This window comes from Lacerta agilis, chromosome 3 (genome assembly GCF_009819535.1).
Source record: "Lacerta agilis isolate rLacAgi1 chromosome 3, rLacAgi1.pri, whole genome shotgun sequence".
Classification (NCBI taxonomy): domain Eukaryota; kingdom Metazoa; phylum Chordata; class Lepidosauria; order Squamata; family Lacertidae; genus Lacerta; species Lacerta agilis.
The window spans coordinates 38,513,415-38,529,689 of NC_046314.1; the positions used below are offsets into that span (position 1 = coordinate 38,513,415).

General features: G+C 46.3%; 1 long non-coding RNA gene across 1 annotated transcript; it reads left to right on the plus strand.

Annotated features, from left to right (window-relative positions):
- Positions 1 to 617: 617 nt before the first annotated feature.
- LOC117044700 lies at positions 618 to 14,018 on the plus strand. Its single transcript, XR_004426309.1, has 3 exons — positions 618 to 732; positions 9,282 to 9,429; positions 13,891 to 14,018. It is a non-coding gene; the product is annotated as an uncharacterized LOC117044700 (long non-coding RNA).
- The last annotated feature ends 2,257 nt before the right edge of the window (positions 14,019 to 16,275 follow it).

Consider the following 16,275-nt stretch of genomic DNA (forward strand, 5'->3'; position numbering starts at 1 on the left):
AGGAGAAACAAAATTTGACAGATTCACCCATCCCAATTGAAGAGCAGGGCCTGTAAAATGTCTTCAGTGCTAGCAGTCTTGAAGATGAGGATTTTGCACTGCTTTAGTGGTGCTACAGATGAGACTTGGAATGACATCTGTGTAGTGGGGGTGCTTTTATTTGATCACCCATTCTTTCGTCTCATATCAAACGCTTTGGAAGGCTGCAAATGTGTGTTCAAGCCACTTTCACAGCACTATGGAATGCCCTACAATGTTGTGAACTGACAGGACAGCGGGGAGGGAGAAGAGTATCCCGGCGAGGTGTATAGCTATGACTGGGAAAACCAGTGCAAACTGATGATGGAGGAAGGGAGTGGGGCCTGGGGGCTTAGGAGGTACTCATAGGATGGCAAGGGGGCAGTGGTCAGTTCACAGGAGCCAGAAGAAGGAGACACTTTAAGAAAAACACTGGGGCCTAATTTGATTAGTAGAATGTCTGGCATCTGGTGGGTGGGGCTTCTGTGCTGTGCTCTGGAATTGGCCCCTCCCTTTGGGTGTTCTGTTCAGTTCAGTTAGAGAGACCAACTGCCGTTCTCGCCTCGCAATGTTGTTTTAGTTTCTCTCAGACAGTGTGTTATGGTGTTACAGTTTTCTTTATTATTAAATCTTTGTTTGACATACACATGAGCCGCTTATGTTACTGAAAGCAAAGAAACTCTGCTGAAGAAGGGTGGAATATCCTCAAGTTGGGTGCGTGAGAGGATATTCCCAGTCTGACAGGAGGATTGTTGTTTTTTTTAAATCACCCCCACATCACCAGAGCCAGAGGGGGCCCCGTCTTTGTGAACACAGCGGGCTCTGAGGTGTCGGGAACAGCAAGAGACTGAAGCAAGCAAGGGAACACAGCCCAGCTCACTGGCCAGGTGGGGCTCATTAGCTGTGGCCCCTGAGATGGATTAGGCTCAGGGCAGGTGAGGGTCACATGCTTCGTCAAGCCCAGATGCTTCATTCAAGATCCAAGGGATGCAGGGCAGAGGCTCTCAGTTTGCTGAGCTTTCCCTGTTAATGGACCCTGGCTTGGGTGTTTCAGGAGCTCTAAGGGAATTTGCTTTTTAGGACTGGTTTCCAGATTCCCTGCCCCTGGATTGGCTGCAGCAGTGGGAGCCTGGCCTGACTGTTGGATTTTGGACTTGGCTCACTATATTGAACCTGGACCATTTTTCTCAACCTGTTGGATTGCCGAACTGCTTGCTAGCATTTGCCTTTGGGACTGTGTACACCAGCAGGACTTGCCACCAGGTACGCCACGGTTCAAGACATACAGCTCCTGTTGTTAATCAGAAGCTATGGTTTTTTCTGTTTTAAACATTCACACATCCCTTTAAGTGCAGGAGAAGATATTCCCCCTGGGCCTACCACTCTATACATGTGTCAGAGTGACAAAAGAGAGTTCCCTACAAGAAGTCCAAGTTAAAATTTTGGAGGAATTGGGGAATTACGCCCATATGAATGTAGTTTCATGGAAAATATTGTGGAGGGGTGATGGTAAATTCACTTCAAAGTTTAAATATGCTTGGATAGTATTTTAAATTGCTGGGAGCTTCAATAGCAGTTTTAATCCCTCTTATGTGGTCATTAACCAGTATAAAAAGGTATTGTTATGTATTGAAGTTCTCACCTTGGCCACCAGGGGTGTGTGTATATAGTTTATTCTGCTGCGGTTTTCACTCAGGTCAGCTTATGCAAATGAAGGATTAGAAACTGACACTCAGGGATTGGTTAGCTGCAGAATGTTGTTACTGTTACATTGTAGCTGAGCTCTATATAAGCTGGTGGCTGAGGCCTCCAGCTCAGTTCTGTTCCAGCCTGCAAATAAATAAGAGCTGTTTTGGAAATCGCTGTGTCGTCTGTTGTGTCCACCCACAACCTAACACTGGCGACGAGGATGGGATAATGGACATCAGAACACAGACAGCACACAGCCAGTCAGCGCAAGGGCAAATCACTGAGCTGAATCACTGAGCTGAATCACTGAGCTGAAACGCTGAGCGAAATCACTGAACAGAACCAACTCAGAGCTGCCCGTTCTGGCTAGAGCACTATGTTCCATCCATCGCCCACCACGTCGGCATCGGAGTCATGGCTACACTAGTGCCTCTACCGCCGTTTGCCCCGGCCTCTGAATCATGGGACTCATATCTCGCTCGGTTCGAATGCTACCTTCAAGCAAACGAGCTAACAGAGGTATCAGAGGAGCGGAAGCGAGGCCTTTTCCTCAGCCTCTGCGGGCCCGAAGTGTTTGAGACGGCCAGAGTTTTAGTCGCTCCACTCGCAGTTCACAGAGCACCGTGGGACGCGCTACAAGAAAAGCTACGCGGCCACTACGCGCCCAAGCCGTCCAAAATTGCGGCCCGCCACGCCTTTTACCACCGGAACCAGGCAGAGGGGGAGTCGATCAACGACTACGTCGCCGCTCTCCGAAAGGCCGCATTAACCTGCGAGTTCCGAGACTTAGACGATGCCATGATGGATCGGATCGTCTGCGGGGTCTGGGACAACCGTCTGCAACGGCGCCTCCTTGCCAAGCCAGACCTCACGCTGAAGAAGGCCGGCCCGCCACGCCTTTTACCACCGGAACCAGGCAGAGGGGGAGTCGATCAACGACTACGTCGCCGCTCTCCGAAAGGCCGCATTAACCTGCGAGTTCCGAGACTTAGACGATGCCATGATGGATCGGATCGTCTGCGGGGTCTGGGACAACCGTCTGCAACGGCGCCTCCTTGCCAAGCCAGACCTCACGCTGAAGAAGGCCATCGAGGAGGCTGCGGCCTCAGAAGCGGCTGAACTCTCCGCCCAGGAGATCCGCAAGGCCAGCAGCCCACGACCTACAAAAAAGCCAATCGCCGTACACCATGAAGAGGCTAGCAGCGACGAGGCATCAACCAGCGAAGACGATGACGTGCACCAGACGAAGCGGGAACGCGGGAAGTTCAAACAGAAGTCCAAGGGCCAATCAGAATGCGCCGGCTGTGGAGGCGACCACCCCCGCGTCAAATGCCGGTTCAGAGACGCCATCTGCCGGCAGTGCTCCAGAAAGGGTCACATCGCCAAGGTCTGCCGATCTACGCCATCAAACACAGCCTCTTCACCATCTCGCAAGTCCAAGTCGTCAACCCGGTCCGCAAACAGTAACTGTTTCGCTCTCACCAACTGTTGCTGCTCATCCGGAACCACGATTGGACAAACCGACTCGCCTACGCGACGCAAACTACACATCACGGTGCTCATCGAAGGAGCTCCGTGTGACATGGAGATCGACACCGGGTCTGCCCTGTCCGTTGTGTCCTGGAGCACTATCAAAAGACTTGTGCCAAAGCTGTCTAAGAGGCAGCTTGACCGACATCGTGTACACCTGAGGGACTACCAGGGGAACGACATTCCCGTGACGGGCGTCGGCCAGTTCCAGGTCAAGTTCAAAAACTTCTCGGGCCCACTCCGACTCGTGGTAGTTGAAGACCCGCGGCCCAGCCTCCTAGGGCTAGAATGGTTTGGCGCCCTCGGTCTGGAAGTCACCGGCATCAACTGCATCTCCAACGCGGAAGTGGAAAAGTTAACTAAAGAATTTGCCGAGGTTTTCGATGGCACCTTGGGCCAATATACAGGCACACCCATCTCCTTTAGCCTTGATCCACAAGTAGCTCCAATCAAGCTAAAGCCACGCCGGGTTCCGTTCGCCCTCAAGGCTAAGGTGGACGAACAACTGGACAAATTAATCGCGCAAGGGGTTTTGGAGCCGGTCGACCATGCCAAGTGGGAAACGCCTATCGTCACACCTGTCAAGCCGGATGGGTCGGTGAGGATATGCGCAGACTACAAGTGCACGATCAACAAGGCGCTTCAGCAGCACGCGTATCCAGTTCCCGTCGTCCAACACCTGCTGCATTCTTTGGGCGAAGGCAAGGTCTTTGCTAAGCTGGACCTTGCCCAAGCCTATCAACAACTGCCTGTTGACGACGCCACCGCTGAAGCTCAGACGATCGTCACCCACCGAGGAGCGTTCCGATGCCGCCGACTACAGTTCGGGGTGAGCGTGGCTCCCGGCATCTTTCAAAGCCTCATGGAGCGCCTTCTGCAGGGACTGCCAGGCGTGGTACCATATTTCGATGATGTACTGGTATCCGCAGACTCAAATCAGCAGCTGTTCGAGCGCCTCCGCGCTGTGCTGACCAGGTTCCAGGAGGCCGGACTCAAGGTGAAGAAGGAAAAGTGTCTGATTGCCGTTCCACAGGTGGAGTTCCTGGGCTACCTCATCAACGCCTCTGGCCTTCACCCAACGGCATCCAAAATCCGGGCCATTCAGGAGGCCCCGATTCCAAACAACAAGACTGAATTGCAGGCGTTCCTGGGGCTGCTGAACTTCTACAATATGTTCCTGCCCCACAAGGCAACGCTAGCTGAGCCTCTCCACCGCCTGCTCAGCACAAAGGCGCCATGGTCCTGGGGTCATCGGGAGACAGCGGCCTTCAACACAGTCAAGTCCCTCCTCTCCTCAGACAGTGTGCTGGTACAGTACAGTGAAGCCAGACCACTGGTCCTCGCCTGTGACGCCTCGCCCTTTGGCATCGGTGCAGTCCTCAGTCACCGGTTCCCGGATGGGAGGGAAGCACCACTTGCTTACTTCTCTCGAACGCTGTCTCCGGCGGAACGGAATTACAGCCAGCTCGACAAGGAGGCACTGGCGCTTGTGGCTGGAGTGAAGAGGTTCCACGAATATCTCTACGGGAGAACCTTTGACCTCATCACTGACCACAAGCCGCTCCTGGGCCTCCTTGCAGGAGACAGACCTACTCCGCCGATCCTCTCGCCACGCATGCTGCGATGGACTGTTTTTCTGGCAGCATACAGCTATCGGCTCATTCATCGCCCGGGAAAGTCGCTGGGCCATGCTGATGCTCTCAGTCGTTGCCCCCTTCCGGCGTTGGTGGAAGATCCAGCTCCTGCTTCATCGGTACTCCTGCTTGAGGACCTCCCAGCTGCACCAGTGTCGGCTACCGATGTGGCCTCCGCATCTTCCCAGGACCGCACCATCAGACGTGTGCTCAACTGGGTGTGGAGGGGGTGGCCAGAAGGGCCATTCACATCTGAGTTCCAGCCATTTGCGACCAGACAGCATGAGCTCTCGGCTCATCGCGGCTGCCTACTGTGGGGAGACCGAGTCGTGGTTCCCCAAAGACTCCGCCAACGCGTCCTTGAGGCTCTGCACATCGGCCACCCAGGGATCGTTAAAATGAAGGCGTTGGCTCGGTGTTACGTCTGGTGGCCTAACATGGACGAGGCCATCACCTCCTGGGTTGCCTCCTGTCAAGCGTGTCAAGAATCGAGACCTGCACCACCGGCAGCTAAGGGCAACACCTGGGAGACGCCAAAGGCACCCTGGTCGAGGGTGCACATTGACCTTGCTGGCCCTTTTCACGGCCGGACCTTTATGGTAGTGGTGGACGCTTATTCGAAATGGCTGGAGGTGGCTCTGATGCCCTCCACCACTACCGAAGCCATAGTCCGGGTGCTGCGGGGCCTATTCGCAACGCATGGATGTCCTGATGTCCTCGTCTCCGACAACGGGCCACAGTTCACATCGGGCGCTTTTGAAAGGTACCTCTTGGGGCTGGGCATCCGCCACGCCCTAACAGCTCCATTCCACCCGGCCAGCAACGGACAGGCAGAACGAATGGTGCGCTCAGCGAAAGAGGCACTGGCACGCCTGGACCAGAAGGACTGGCATGAGCGAGTTACGGAATACTTGCTCGTGCAACACATTACCCCGCATGCAGCCACAGGGCGGAGTCCAGCTGAACTGCTTATGGGCCGTCGCCTCAGATCTCCGCTCGACCGGTTGCATCCAGACTTCGGGGTAGCCGAGCCCCCGGGCGGTGCTAACGCACCAAGGTCTTTTATTCCCGGGGATAAGGTTTTTGCCAGGAACTACGTGGGGGACGTTCCTTGGGTGCCGGCCACGATAGTGGGAGTCACTGGGCCCCGCTCATATCAGGTGGCACTTGAGGACGGGCGTTTGTGGCGCCGGCACATAGACCAACTGAGGCGCCGGGTTGGAACGTTGGACGATACCGCAGTACCCTCAACGGCAGCCTCAGCTCTAGAACCGACACCATTGGAAGGCGAGGCTCCATCTACACCCCCTTCACAAACTGCGGACATGGGGCCAAGCCGAGCCACTGCAGGGGTTTTGCCTGACTCCCCTGAGACGCCGACCACCGCCTTGCCTGAGTGTCCACCAAGTCCGATCGTGACAGGCCTTCCAACAGCAGCGGAGCCGGAGACCTCAGGCCCAACGACACCAATGGTAGCACAGCAGTCGCAACGGGACTCGGGCAGCCAACCGGGCTCTGATACTGGCCCACGGCGGTCAGGTAGGGTTCCCAAACGCCCAGCATATCTAAAAGACTATGTTACACACAATTTGCACACATAATGCTGCATCATAAATTGAACTGTTATGCTATGTGTTTTAATGAATATTGCTGTATATAATGGAACCACTATGCTTGTAACCTAATGCCTTATCTCGGTGGGGAGGGGTGTTATGTATTGAAGTTCTCACCTTGGCCACCAGGGGTGTGTGTATATAGTTTATTCTGCTGCGGTTTTCACTCAGGTCAGCTTATGCAAATGAAGGATTAGAAACTGACACTCAGGGATTGGTTAGCTGCAGAATGTTGTTACTGTTACATTGTAGCTGAGCTCTATATAAGCTGGTGGCTGAGGCCTCCAGCTCAGTTCTGTTCCAGCCTGCAAATAAATAAGAGCTGTTTTGGAAATCGCTGTGTCGTCTGTTGTGTCCACCCACAACCTAACAGGTATAGAAGTGCCTTTCTGTCCTTCATTACCCCCCTCTCCAAATATTTTGTTTTTTCGCTTGCTTAGACAAGAAGCACCTTTCTGCCCTTCATAAATGCCCACTAAGTGCTGGAAAGAGGTGCTTTAAATGGCACAGTTGAAGCCCATCTAAATTGTTGTCTTGTGTCCATTTAAGCAGTAAAAGTTGCCTCCCCTTCATTGAAAACAATAGTTACTAAATGAAACAGTTTGCTTTTAGAACACTGAATGATAAATTTCCCTGTAAGTTCTTTTTAACTTTCTGCTATTTGTATTGTTTCTAAAGAGCGCCTATTGTTCTACTTGCTGTGAATATTTTTTGTTTCCAATATCCTTGAGTGGAGAGAATATGTTACAGAAGCTCAATTGTACAACAGTTTGTGATTTATCTATCAAAGGTATTTATAGAGCAGTAGTCACCATAATGTTTAAGCTTTGCCTCTACTTGCTATCTAGAGAGAAACAGATAAATCTTTTGCTGGTAACAAATTAAATATTCAACCCCTGATGTTCTAGGGGCCTGGAATTCATGCAGCTATTTAAAAGTGAAATTGATTGTAAAATGATTTAGGGGGGGGGAATGGATAATTCTGTAAGATTAGAAAGAATTGGTGTGATAATTATTGAAGGGCAATTTGGGGGGGGGCAATTTAGAAGTGGTCACCTAAAACAAGCTCGCAGAAGCTATGCTAGATTACAATTAATATCATCTTTGACCATGGACCATGCTGTTGGATCTGATGGGAACTTGGACACAAACACCAGCTGGAGGATTGCTAATTCCCCAATTATGGCCCAAAACAAGCCCAGTTCAGACTGCAACCAAATGACCTCATTTTAAATAAACCCCTGATGTAGTCCTTTCTTCTCCTTATGTTCTCCTCAACAAACATTAAGCTCTTTTGTGTCCATGCGCATTTCTTTGTGGACCTTTAAAAATGGTGGTCTGCTTGACTTTTAGGAGACATCTGAAGGCAGCCCTCTTTAGGGAAGTTTCTCAGGACTGATGTTTTTAGATACGTTGTAAGCCGCCCAGAGTGGCTGGGGAAACCCAACCAGATGGGCGGGGTATAAATCATCATCATCATCCATTTGGTTTCACAGTATAATACCGGTACTTCCCAGAATCCATGAGTACCAGGGACAGGAAGTGTGCATTGGTGCATGTCAGAGCATATGCTCTATATTTAGATGGTCACATGCTTATTTGAGTAATGAAACTCACTTACAGAAGATGTAGCGAGGGACACTAGCTTTAGATAGGTCTAAAAGAGGACTGCACAAACACTGTCCTTATCAGTGGCTACTAGTCATGATTGTTTTATGCAGCCTTGTGACTCAGAGACAGTATGCCACTGAGCACCAGCTGCTGAGGAGCAATAATGAGAAAGGACCATTGTTCTTTAGTCCGGGCTGTGAGCTTTCCAGACAGATCTGGCTTGTTATGTGGGGAAACAGGATGCTGGACAAACTGGACAATTGGTCTGATCCAACACCAGCAGAAGTTTTTATTTTTGCCAAATGTAATACAGATCCCTTTACACCAAGCTGGGTGGTGGTAGAATAAGTGAAGGTGCCCCTCTGCCCATCTCTCCTGGCTAAGACAGCCTTCTGTTGGCAATACACAATTGGTGCCAACCTTCTCCTTTTGCCCGTCAAACGTGGCTAGGCAGGAGGGCCTCTGGCAGGGTCCCCACCAATGGAAGGCCCTGAAACAGGGCATTCTGAGGGTGGGAAGAGGTTGAAACAACCCAAGATCTGTTGGATTCCAAGCTAGTTTCACTGGCACCATAAAACAGCATGGAGCTCCATTCAGGCTTGATTGCTGTGCCATGCATGGCCGGACTATGGATGCAGTAGTTGCTCTGCTGCTCTGTACAGCCTCAGTAAAGCAGACTAATTAATTAAATTAATAACTACTCAGCAATATCATACGTCCGTTAAACAAAGCAAATGTTCATGAAATGTTTCCAAGAAGTCAATAGCAAGTGGGGGTGGGGGGAATCTGTTGCTAGACTACAGCTTCCACCATCCCTGACCATTGACCTACTTGGTTGGGGCTAATGGGAGTTGTAGTCCAACAACAGATGAGCAACCTCAGGTTTCCAACAGGGAGCAATGTTGTGAAAACAAACCAAATGCAAAAAGACTGTGCCTAAAAGCCAAGCACATAACTCCACCCTTGCAAAAGTCAAACTATAATTGGCAAGTTCTGACAGTGCAATTTTTAAATGCATGCACACAGAGAGAGAGAGAACTGGGGAAAAGTTGGAGAGAATTATATTACCAGAGGAAATAAGTTGTGAGAACAAATTGGAGCACTATCTTAGGAACGGTGGATTTAATGGAAGTGTAGGAAACCATAAATAGCAAAGATAGCCACAAAGTTCTCTCTTGGTTTCCAGCAAAGAAAAATTAAATAAGAAGAGTGAGTAACTTGCCTGTCAAACTTTTAAGGTGTTGGCCTTGGGGTTATTCCAGAAGGAGCCAGAGGCAAGCCTCCAGGAGATACTGTGAAAGTAGGCCAGCTGCAAAAAATCATGGACAAATGAGGTGTGTGTGTGTACATTTACATTATGCTCTTCTGTTGGCCTTCCCCTTGTATGTTTTTTTCCATTTTTAAATCAATCAAAAGCTTGCCTCCCCCCCCCAAATGACAACGGCAAGTAAAAGCTATAGAGAACACTTCTGTGAAAACTGTGGCTTTGTCATTAAAATGCCACATTTAGCAATTTAAACCCAGGTCCCCTGTTGTGATTTAATTTTTGAATGAAGCTATGTATGATTCCCAATCATGGCTTTCTGAATGAGCAGAAGGCATCATTTCCTGTAGAAACTGAGCAATGATCGTGAACCTCATTACAACAGGCAAGACCTAGTCAAAAGTTAAGTGCTTCTTGTCTCACTGCTTTCAGCAAAGGAGAAAGAGGGTTTCAACAGCCAATTTCCTGCATGCTACATGAGTGGAGCAGACTGCTTTGTCATAGGAAACTGGGAAAGCCAGCTGCCCAGCTAAGTTTTCTCCATACTGGGGTGCCATTGAGGCGGAGCTTTTGGGGCATTGCAGCAGGCCTGTCCCACTGAATCAGGAGCTGGAATGCTTTTTGAGCCCAAGTAGGGAAGCCCTCTACCACCACCACCACCACCACCACCACCACCACAAGGAGCTGCATATCAGCAGTAGGCTCCGTTCCAGCTATGCAAAGCCAGAGGTTTCTATGGCCTCCCATCTTTCCATCCACTTAAGCAAGAAGCTATATCAAAGTTTAAGGAAGAATTCTAGCCAGCCAAAAGCACCTGAGGGCATAAAGCAGGGGTAGGCTAACTAAGCCCTGTGGGTTGGATCCGGCCCAATCGCCTTCTCAATCCGGGCCACAGACGGTCCAGGAATCCGCATGTTTTTACATGAGTAGAATGTGTCCTTTTATTTAAAATGCATCTCTGGGTTATTTGTGGGGCATAGGAATTCATTCATTCCCCCCCCCCAAATACAGTGTGGCCCACCACATAGTGTGAGGGACAGTGGACCGGCCCCCTGCTAAAAAAAAGGTTACTGACCCCTGGCGTAGAGTACAGCTGGTGAGGGGTATGACCTGGAGAGAGTCTGGTGTGGGGGGTGCCAACTTGAATAAAATACTGAGGGAGCTGATAAGCCCCAACACACACAATTGATCACAAGACACAGCACACTCACACCATTGGAATGGCAATGCCCATCAACTTTGGGGGGGGGGGGGTTGGCCCTCTTAAACATTTTTTTGGGGGGGTGAAGGGACCTTGGCCCCTAGGAGTTGGCTCCTATGGTCTGGTGGGTTGCACTTGGTACGTGGGCTGGAGGTTCCCAACCCTGTCATAAAACCCAAGGGTTATAACTAACTTAAGTTGTATTCCAAGTTGACCTATTGACTCATAATCACAGTCTTCTTCTAGTCAGATAAGCTACCTTCGGAAATGTTACTCTAGTCCACCTACATTCATTTTAACACACTCTTTTCATATCTAATGAAGTGAACCGTAAGTCACTTGGCTTTTGTAAATAAAAGATGCAGCCAGGATTGTTATCTATGCACAGGATTTCCTACAAAGTGAGAAGGCAAGTTCTTAAGAGTAGACGTTGCTCTCGGATGTAGTTATTATAGTGACGGAGCTTTCTCGTCTCTTCTTATTACTAATGTCTAAAGATAGCATCATTTTGCTCAGCTAAGCAGCTTGAATTCAACTCGGAGGATGGTGAGATATGATGGTAAAATATCAGATAGGGTGGTGATGTACAACCATGAAGAGGTATGTGTGAGAGAACAGCTGCTTTATTGTTCTCATTATATTATAACAAGAAACATACCTAGTTGTACTTAACAGAGATAAAGAGATGGTCGCTGGAGAAAGGATTTCTGCAGTTCCAGAGCAGGGCTGCACTTGCAAAAGGCATTGCTGTCCCAGAAGCATTGAACCTAACATGAAACCCTCTGGATGTTGTGGGTTATTCCCATTATCCCTGTTTATTGGCCATGCTGCCTGGGCATGATGGGAATTCTTTTTTTTATATTAAATAAATTATTATTATTTTTCAAAATACATCAAATTACAGCCAATTTAAGATCTAACATAAAATACATTAACCATTGCTCTGCCAAGCTACGACTCCCCTCCATCACGTCAGCAGGTTTTCTAGTCCATTCTCAACACGCAGTTATTATTACTCATATTAAACTATGTCAAAGGTTTATTCCAATCCTACTAGTGTTTTTAAACTTCCACGATTCAATCTTAAGTATTCCACAAATTTACTCCAGTCTCTCCGAAACCTTGAGTCATCCTGGTTTCTGACCCTACTGATCAGTTTCGCAAGTTCTGCATATTCCGCCACCTTCGTCTGCCACTCATCAATCGTTGGTAATTCCTGTAATTTCCAATTTTGGGCAAGCAATGTTCTTGCTGCAGTTGTCGTATACATGAACAATCTTTTGTCCTTCTTAGCTATTTCTTCTCCCATCAACCCCAACAAAAAGGCTTCTGGCATTTTTGGAAAGGTATATTTAAACATCTTCTTAAGTTCACTGTAAATTGCTTCCCAAAAAGCCTTAACCTTACTGCATGTCCACCACATGTGATAAAAATCCCCTTCTTCTTGTCTACACTTCCAACATGATTTATCATGTGTTCTATAGGCATCCAAAGTCTGGAATAAGGAGTGTGGAATCTGGATTTTTAAAAGAGTGCAGAAATGTATCGGTAGTTTGCTATAGTAGATTTTCTTGAATTAAACAGCTATGAAGAATTAGCAAAATATGCACCTCCCTCTGTGGTTTATATACAAGTGTAAACATAAATGTCCATTACCATTTTATCTTTTTACAGTACATTTGTGGCCTGCTTCCATTCTCAGAAAATCATATGCATTCCCTTTGGTTTTAGAAGCATTACCCTAATTACCACAGCTTTCTAAATACTTAGCATAATGGCTTATAGTGATATATACTTTTTTAAGTACAGTACAGTGCCTGTTTAACATATAATTCTAAGAAATCTAGTATGATGCTGGTAATTAAAACTCAGCATCACATACACACTATGATTATTTTAGTCCTCACTCCAACATGTGGATTTACTACTTACAATGCAGCTATAATCGACAGAAATGGATGTGTTTACTTACAGGAACGCACATCATTAATAACCCCAACTAATGTCTTTAGTGTACTTTCACCATTAACTACTGCCATCTGTTGAAAAACAAGGATTCTGTGATTCTCAGTAATCCATTCTAATTTTCTGACTCTTCCAACTTCATCCAGTCTTCCATAAATTTTAAGCAAGAGGCGTGTAACCCTCATTTTTGAATTGACGCGCTTTATTTTTACAGTTTATTTGTTATATGAATGCATTTATATAGCACCCTCTCACAAAATCTCAGGGCAGTGGGCAGTGCACATCAATGTAAAAAGGTTTTTTTAAAAACCCAATTAAAAGCAGTACAGAACAGTACAGGATTAGGTGAACTATACAACCCAACCACATTACAATTCTCAGATGACATCTGAATGTATATGATGTGCCACCTCCTTGGACTGGTTTTCAGATGAACTCCTCCCCTATATTTTGATCATTTTAAGTCTTTTCATGACCTCACTGTAAAGGAAAGAAAATGCAGGGGTTGATCCAGCCAATAGATAAGGACTTTAATGGGCCATGTATGTCAGTGGAAAGTTAAGACTGTTGATCTGCCACTTAGACTTTGCATCCTAATTATGCAGACGTCTAGAGACCTGGGCAGGTAAAAGCAAAGCGGACTGGAAGGCGGGCCCCAACTGTCATACTGTCCTTCTACATATTTTAATGATACCTTTGAAGTGGGGTTGGAGACAGGCACAGACACAAAAAAGAGGAAAAAGTACAGCTGTGGCAATTGCCTAATTAGCCGCTGGGCAGATGTTGACAGGAAATATAGATTGGAAGCTTTGTATTTTGTGATTATAAGCAGGAGGTGAGGCTGATGAACAGTAAGTAACTGGACTTGATAGGGCCCTTAATGCTTTCTGCTTCAAAAATGTCCAAAGAGACTTTCAAATGACTTTTGTACTGTATTTATTAAGGGTTTCCATATAATTATTAAGGGACACAAAGGTCAGGATGTTCCAGCTGCCTAACAAAATAATGTAAATTAAATAGAGGACTCTGAAATGTAAAATAAAATATTATTGCTAATGCTAATACTACTGCTGCTAAGAATACCGGGGTAATCAATAATGAAATAACATCAGTTGCCTACAAGTAGACCAGGCTGAGAAAGGTACACCGTTACTTTAACTGCAAAATAAAAGCAGAGGAAATTTGTAATGATATTAGGAATTTTATAAGGGGTGGGTAGATACGGCTAATGAGTCCAGCTTAATGTGGCATTTGAAATAGTTGTGCTTCATCAATGTGCCCTAGAGGTTTCTGGTCCTGCCTCATCAACCATTATTATAAGGACTCTACAAAAAACAAGTTTTTTTTTTCTCTCTCTCTCCTCAGGGTGGTATGTATGTATCCACAACATTAAGCTCTTGTTTTGGACTTTGTGGAAGGGCTTAAAAACAAGCCACAACTGCTACTGAATGCTGTTTCAGAAATAATAAAATTTGTATGCATATTACAATGAATATAAAGAGTTTGTTGGATATTGACATTCCCATGTAAAAGCCGATTATCCCAGTGGAATGTTCTGAATGCCCAAATATAGCTCCTCACTTTTTCAACATCTACCAGTGAGCAAGGTTACAATCATCATTCAGTAGTGTATCTCTGAGCTGTTGGACATTCAATTCATTTGTCTGGTGTTGCCAGCACTCACATGTGATAGTCAGCACTCACCAGGTTTTAGATGTTCACTGCAATAAAGACATATAGTGTACTTACACTGAACTGAAGGGCATTCCTAGTTCTTGTGTTGGAATTCCACCCTGGATCTGAATAGTGGCAGATAAGATCTGAGGTCAGCGGTATGCAATTGTACATTTTCTTCACCAAAGAGGAATTACTTAGGACTGCAGTCCTATTTCTATTCACCTGAGAGTAAGCCTCATTAAATTCAATAGGACCTACACATCTTAGTAGACGTAGAGCAAGGGTAGGTAGCCTTTTGGAGTTAAAGGTTGCATTCATTTGAGGGAGTATGGTTGGGGTCAAAGGAAAAAGTGAGGGGGGCACCCCTTCTTTCTGCTACCCCATCCATTCTCTTTCTGCTACCCCATCCCAATCTATTCATACAAGAACACAACACTCTCTTCTTTGTTCATCTAACATCTATTCATTCTTTCTCAGGAGTTGCACTGAAGTTGGTGGGCGTTGTCTACATGTGATGTATAGGATTGCACTCTAGATACTGTTTCATAAGGTGGCCATTTACACATTGCCAAAAAATATGAAAATGATCGCACACACACAAAAAGACTGGCCGAAGAGGACACAGATCTGCATAAATCTTGCATGTACAGATTTACATAATTTTATAATTACAGTACTACACTTTAAATAGAAAATGCAATACAACTCACATTAATGGGGAAAGCTGTGACTAAGTGACTTGTCTACCAAATTGTGATGTGTACACAATATAAATGTAAAGCACATTTTCTCCCTCAAAGAATTCTGGGCATTGAAGTTTCTCAAGGGTTGTTGGCAATTGTAATTTTGTGAGGGGTAAAACACAGTGATCAGAATTATTTGAGGGAAAGAATGTGTTTCAGATGTGCTTTAAAGCTACAGTGTATTCACAGCCTCACTCTGCTTTCCAAGTACTGTACTGTTGATGGACAATTTCAAAGTCCCTGCTCTCCCTTCTAATGGCTCCTTACTTTAAAACTCTTCAAATAAAGGAATGTCTTTGGAAAACTAGGGCAGATGATCACTCTACCTGTACTTGGAATAAATTGCTTCTAATAGAATATATATATATATATGTGTGTGTGTGTGTGTGTGTGTATGTAAGGATTGCAGCCTTATTATTCAGTGGAATATTTATAACCCCTTTATTAGATAATTCACCATGGCCCTATTTTCATGGACAGATTTCACCCTTATTTAGTTGTTGATTGAACATCCTAGCAAACATTTAATCCTCTCCAGTTTGGTATGAGAAAAGTCATTTCTTTGAACTGTGCCCCTGAATATATGTTGCCTTTTTTGGATAGGTTTCTCCTGCCCTAGGGAAAACAATAGATCTATAAAGTGAAGCTAAAATTAAACTTTTCTTCCAAACAGACCAGCAAATCTCCAGAAGGCTATTCATACGGAATGCCCTCCAACCTCTAGAAAGATTGGATATGTCTGTAACTAGAGCACTGCTTTAGCCTTTTAAAAGTTTCAAACAGATATGTGGGTATCATCTGGAATGGAGCCTGGGTACTCTGGTGGCTTTTTGTTTTGTTTTCTGGATGCCTCTTGTTATGTGCAAATAAAGTATCCTGCTCTCATTTTTTTTTAGGAAGGAATAAACAGCAGCATCAGAGGAAGGGGGCAAGCGCGCACCCAAACAAGGAGCTCACTCTCAACTTGCCCCTATTGCTGAATTCCTGTCATTAATGCATACCTGCTCACCTAGAAATATACTTTTCCCTTTCTGTGTCCCCCTTCACCAAAAGATGATTTACAGCATCAAAAAACATAATAGCCATACAACATAAAAGATTAAACACAATTAGTTCCATACAAGTCATAATAAAAAAGCAACAGGAGTAAAACAATTCCTAAATTACATCAGTCACCCAAAAGCCTGCTGGAAGAGGTGTTCTTTTCCTAAAAGAAAATAATGTGCATCTCATTGGGGATCATTCCATGTGTCCTGGACTCTGAGAGATTTCTTAGACCCTTTAAAAGTGATTATCTTCAAGTAAAGCTCTGGCAGTCTTCTCTCCAAAA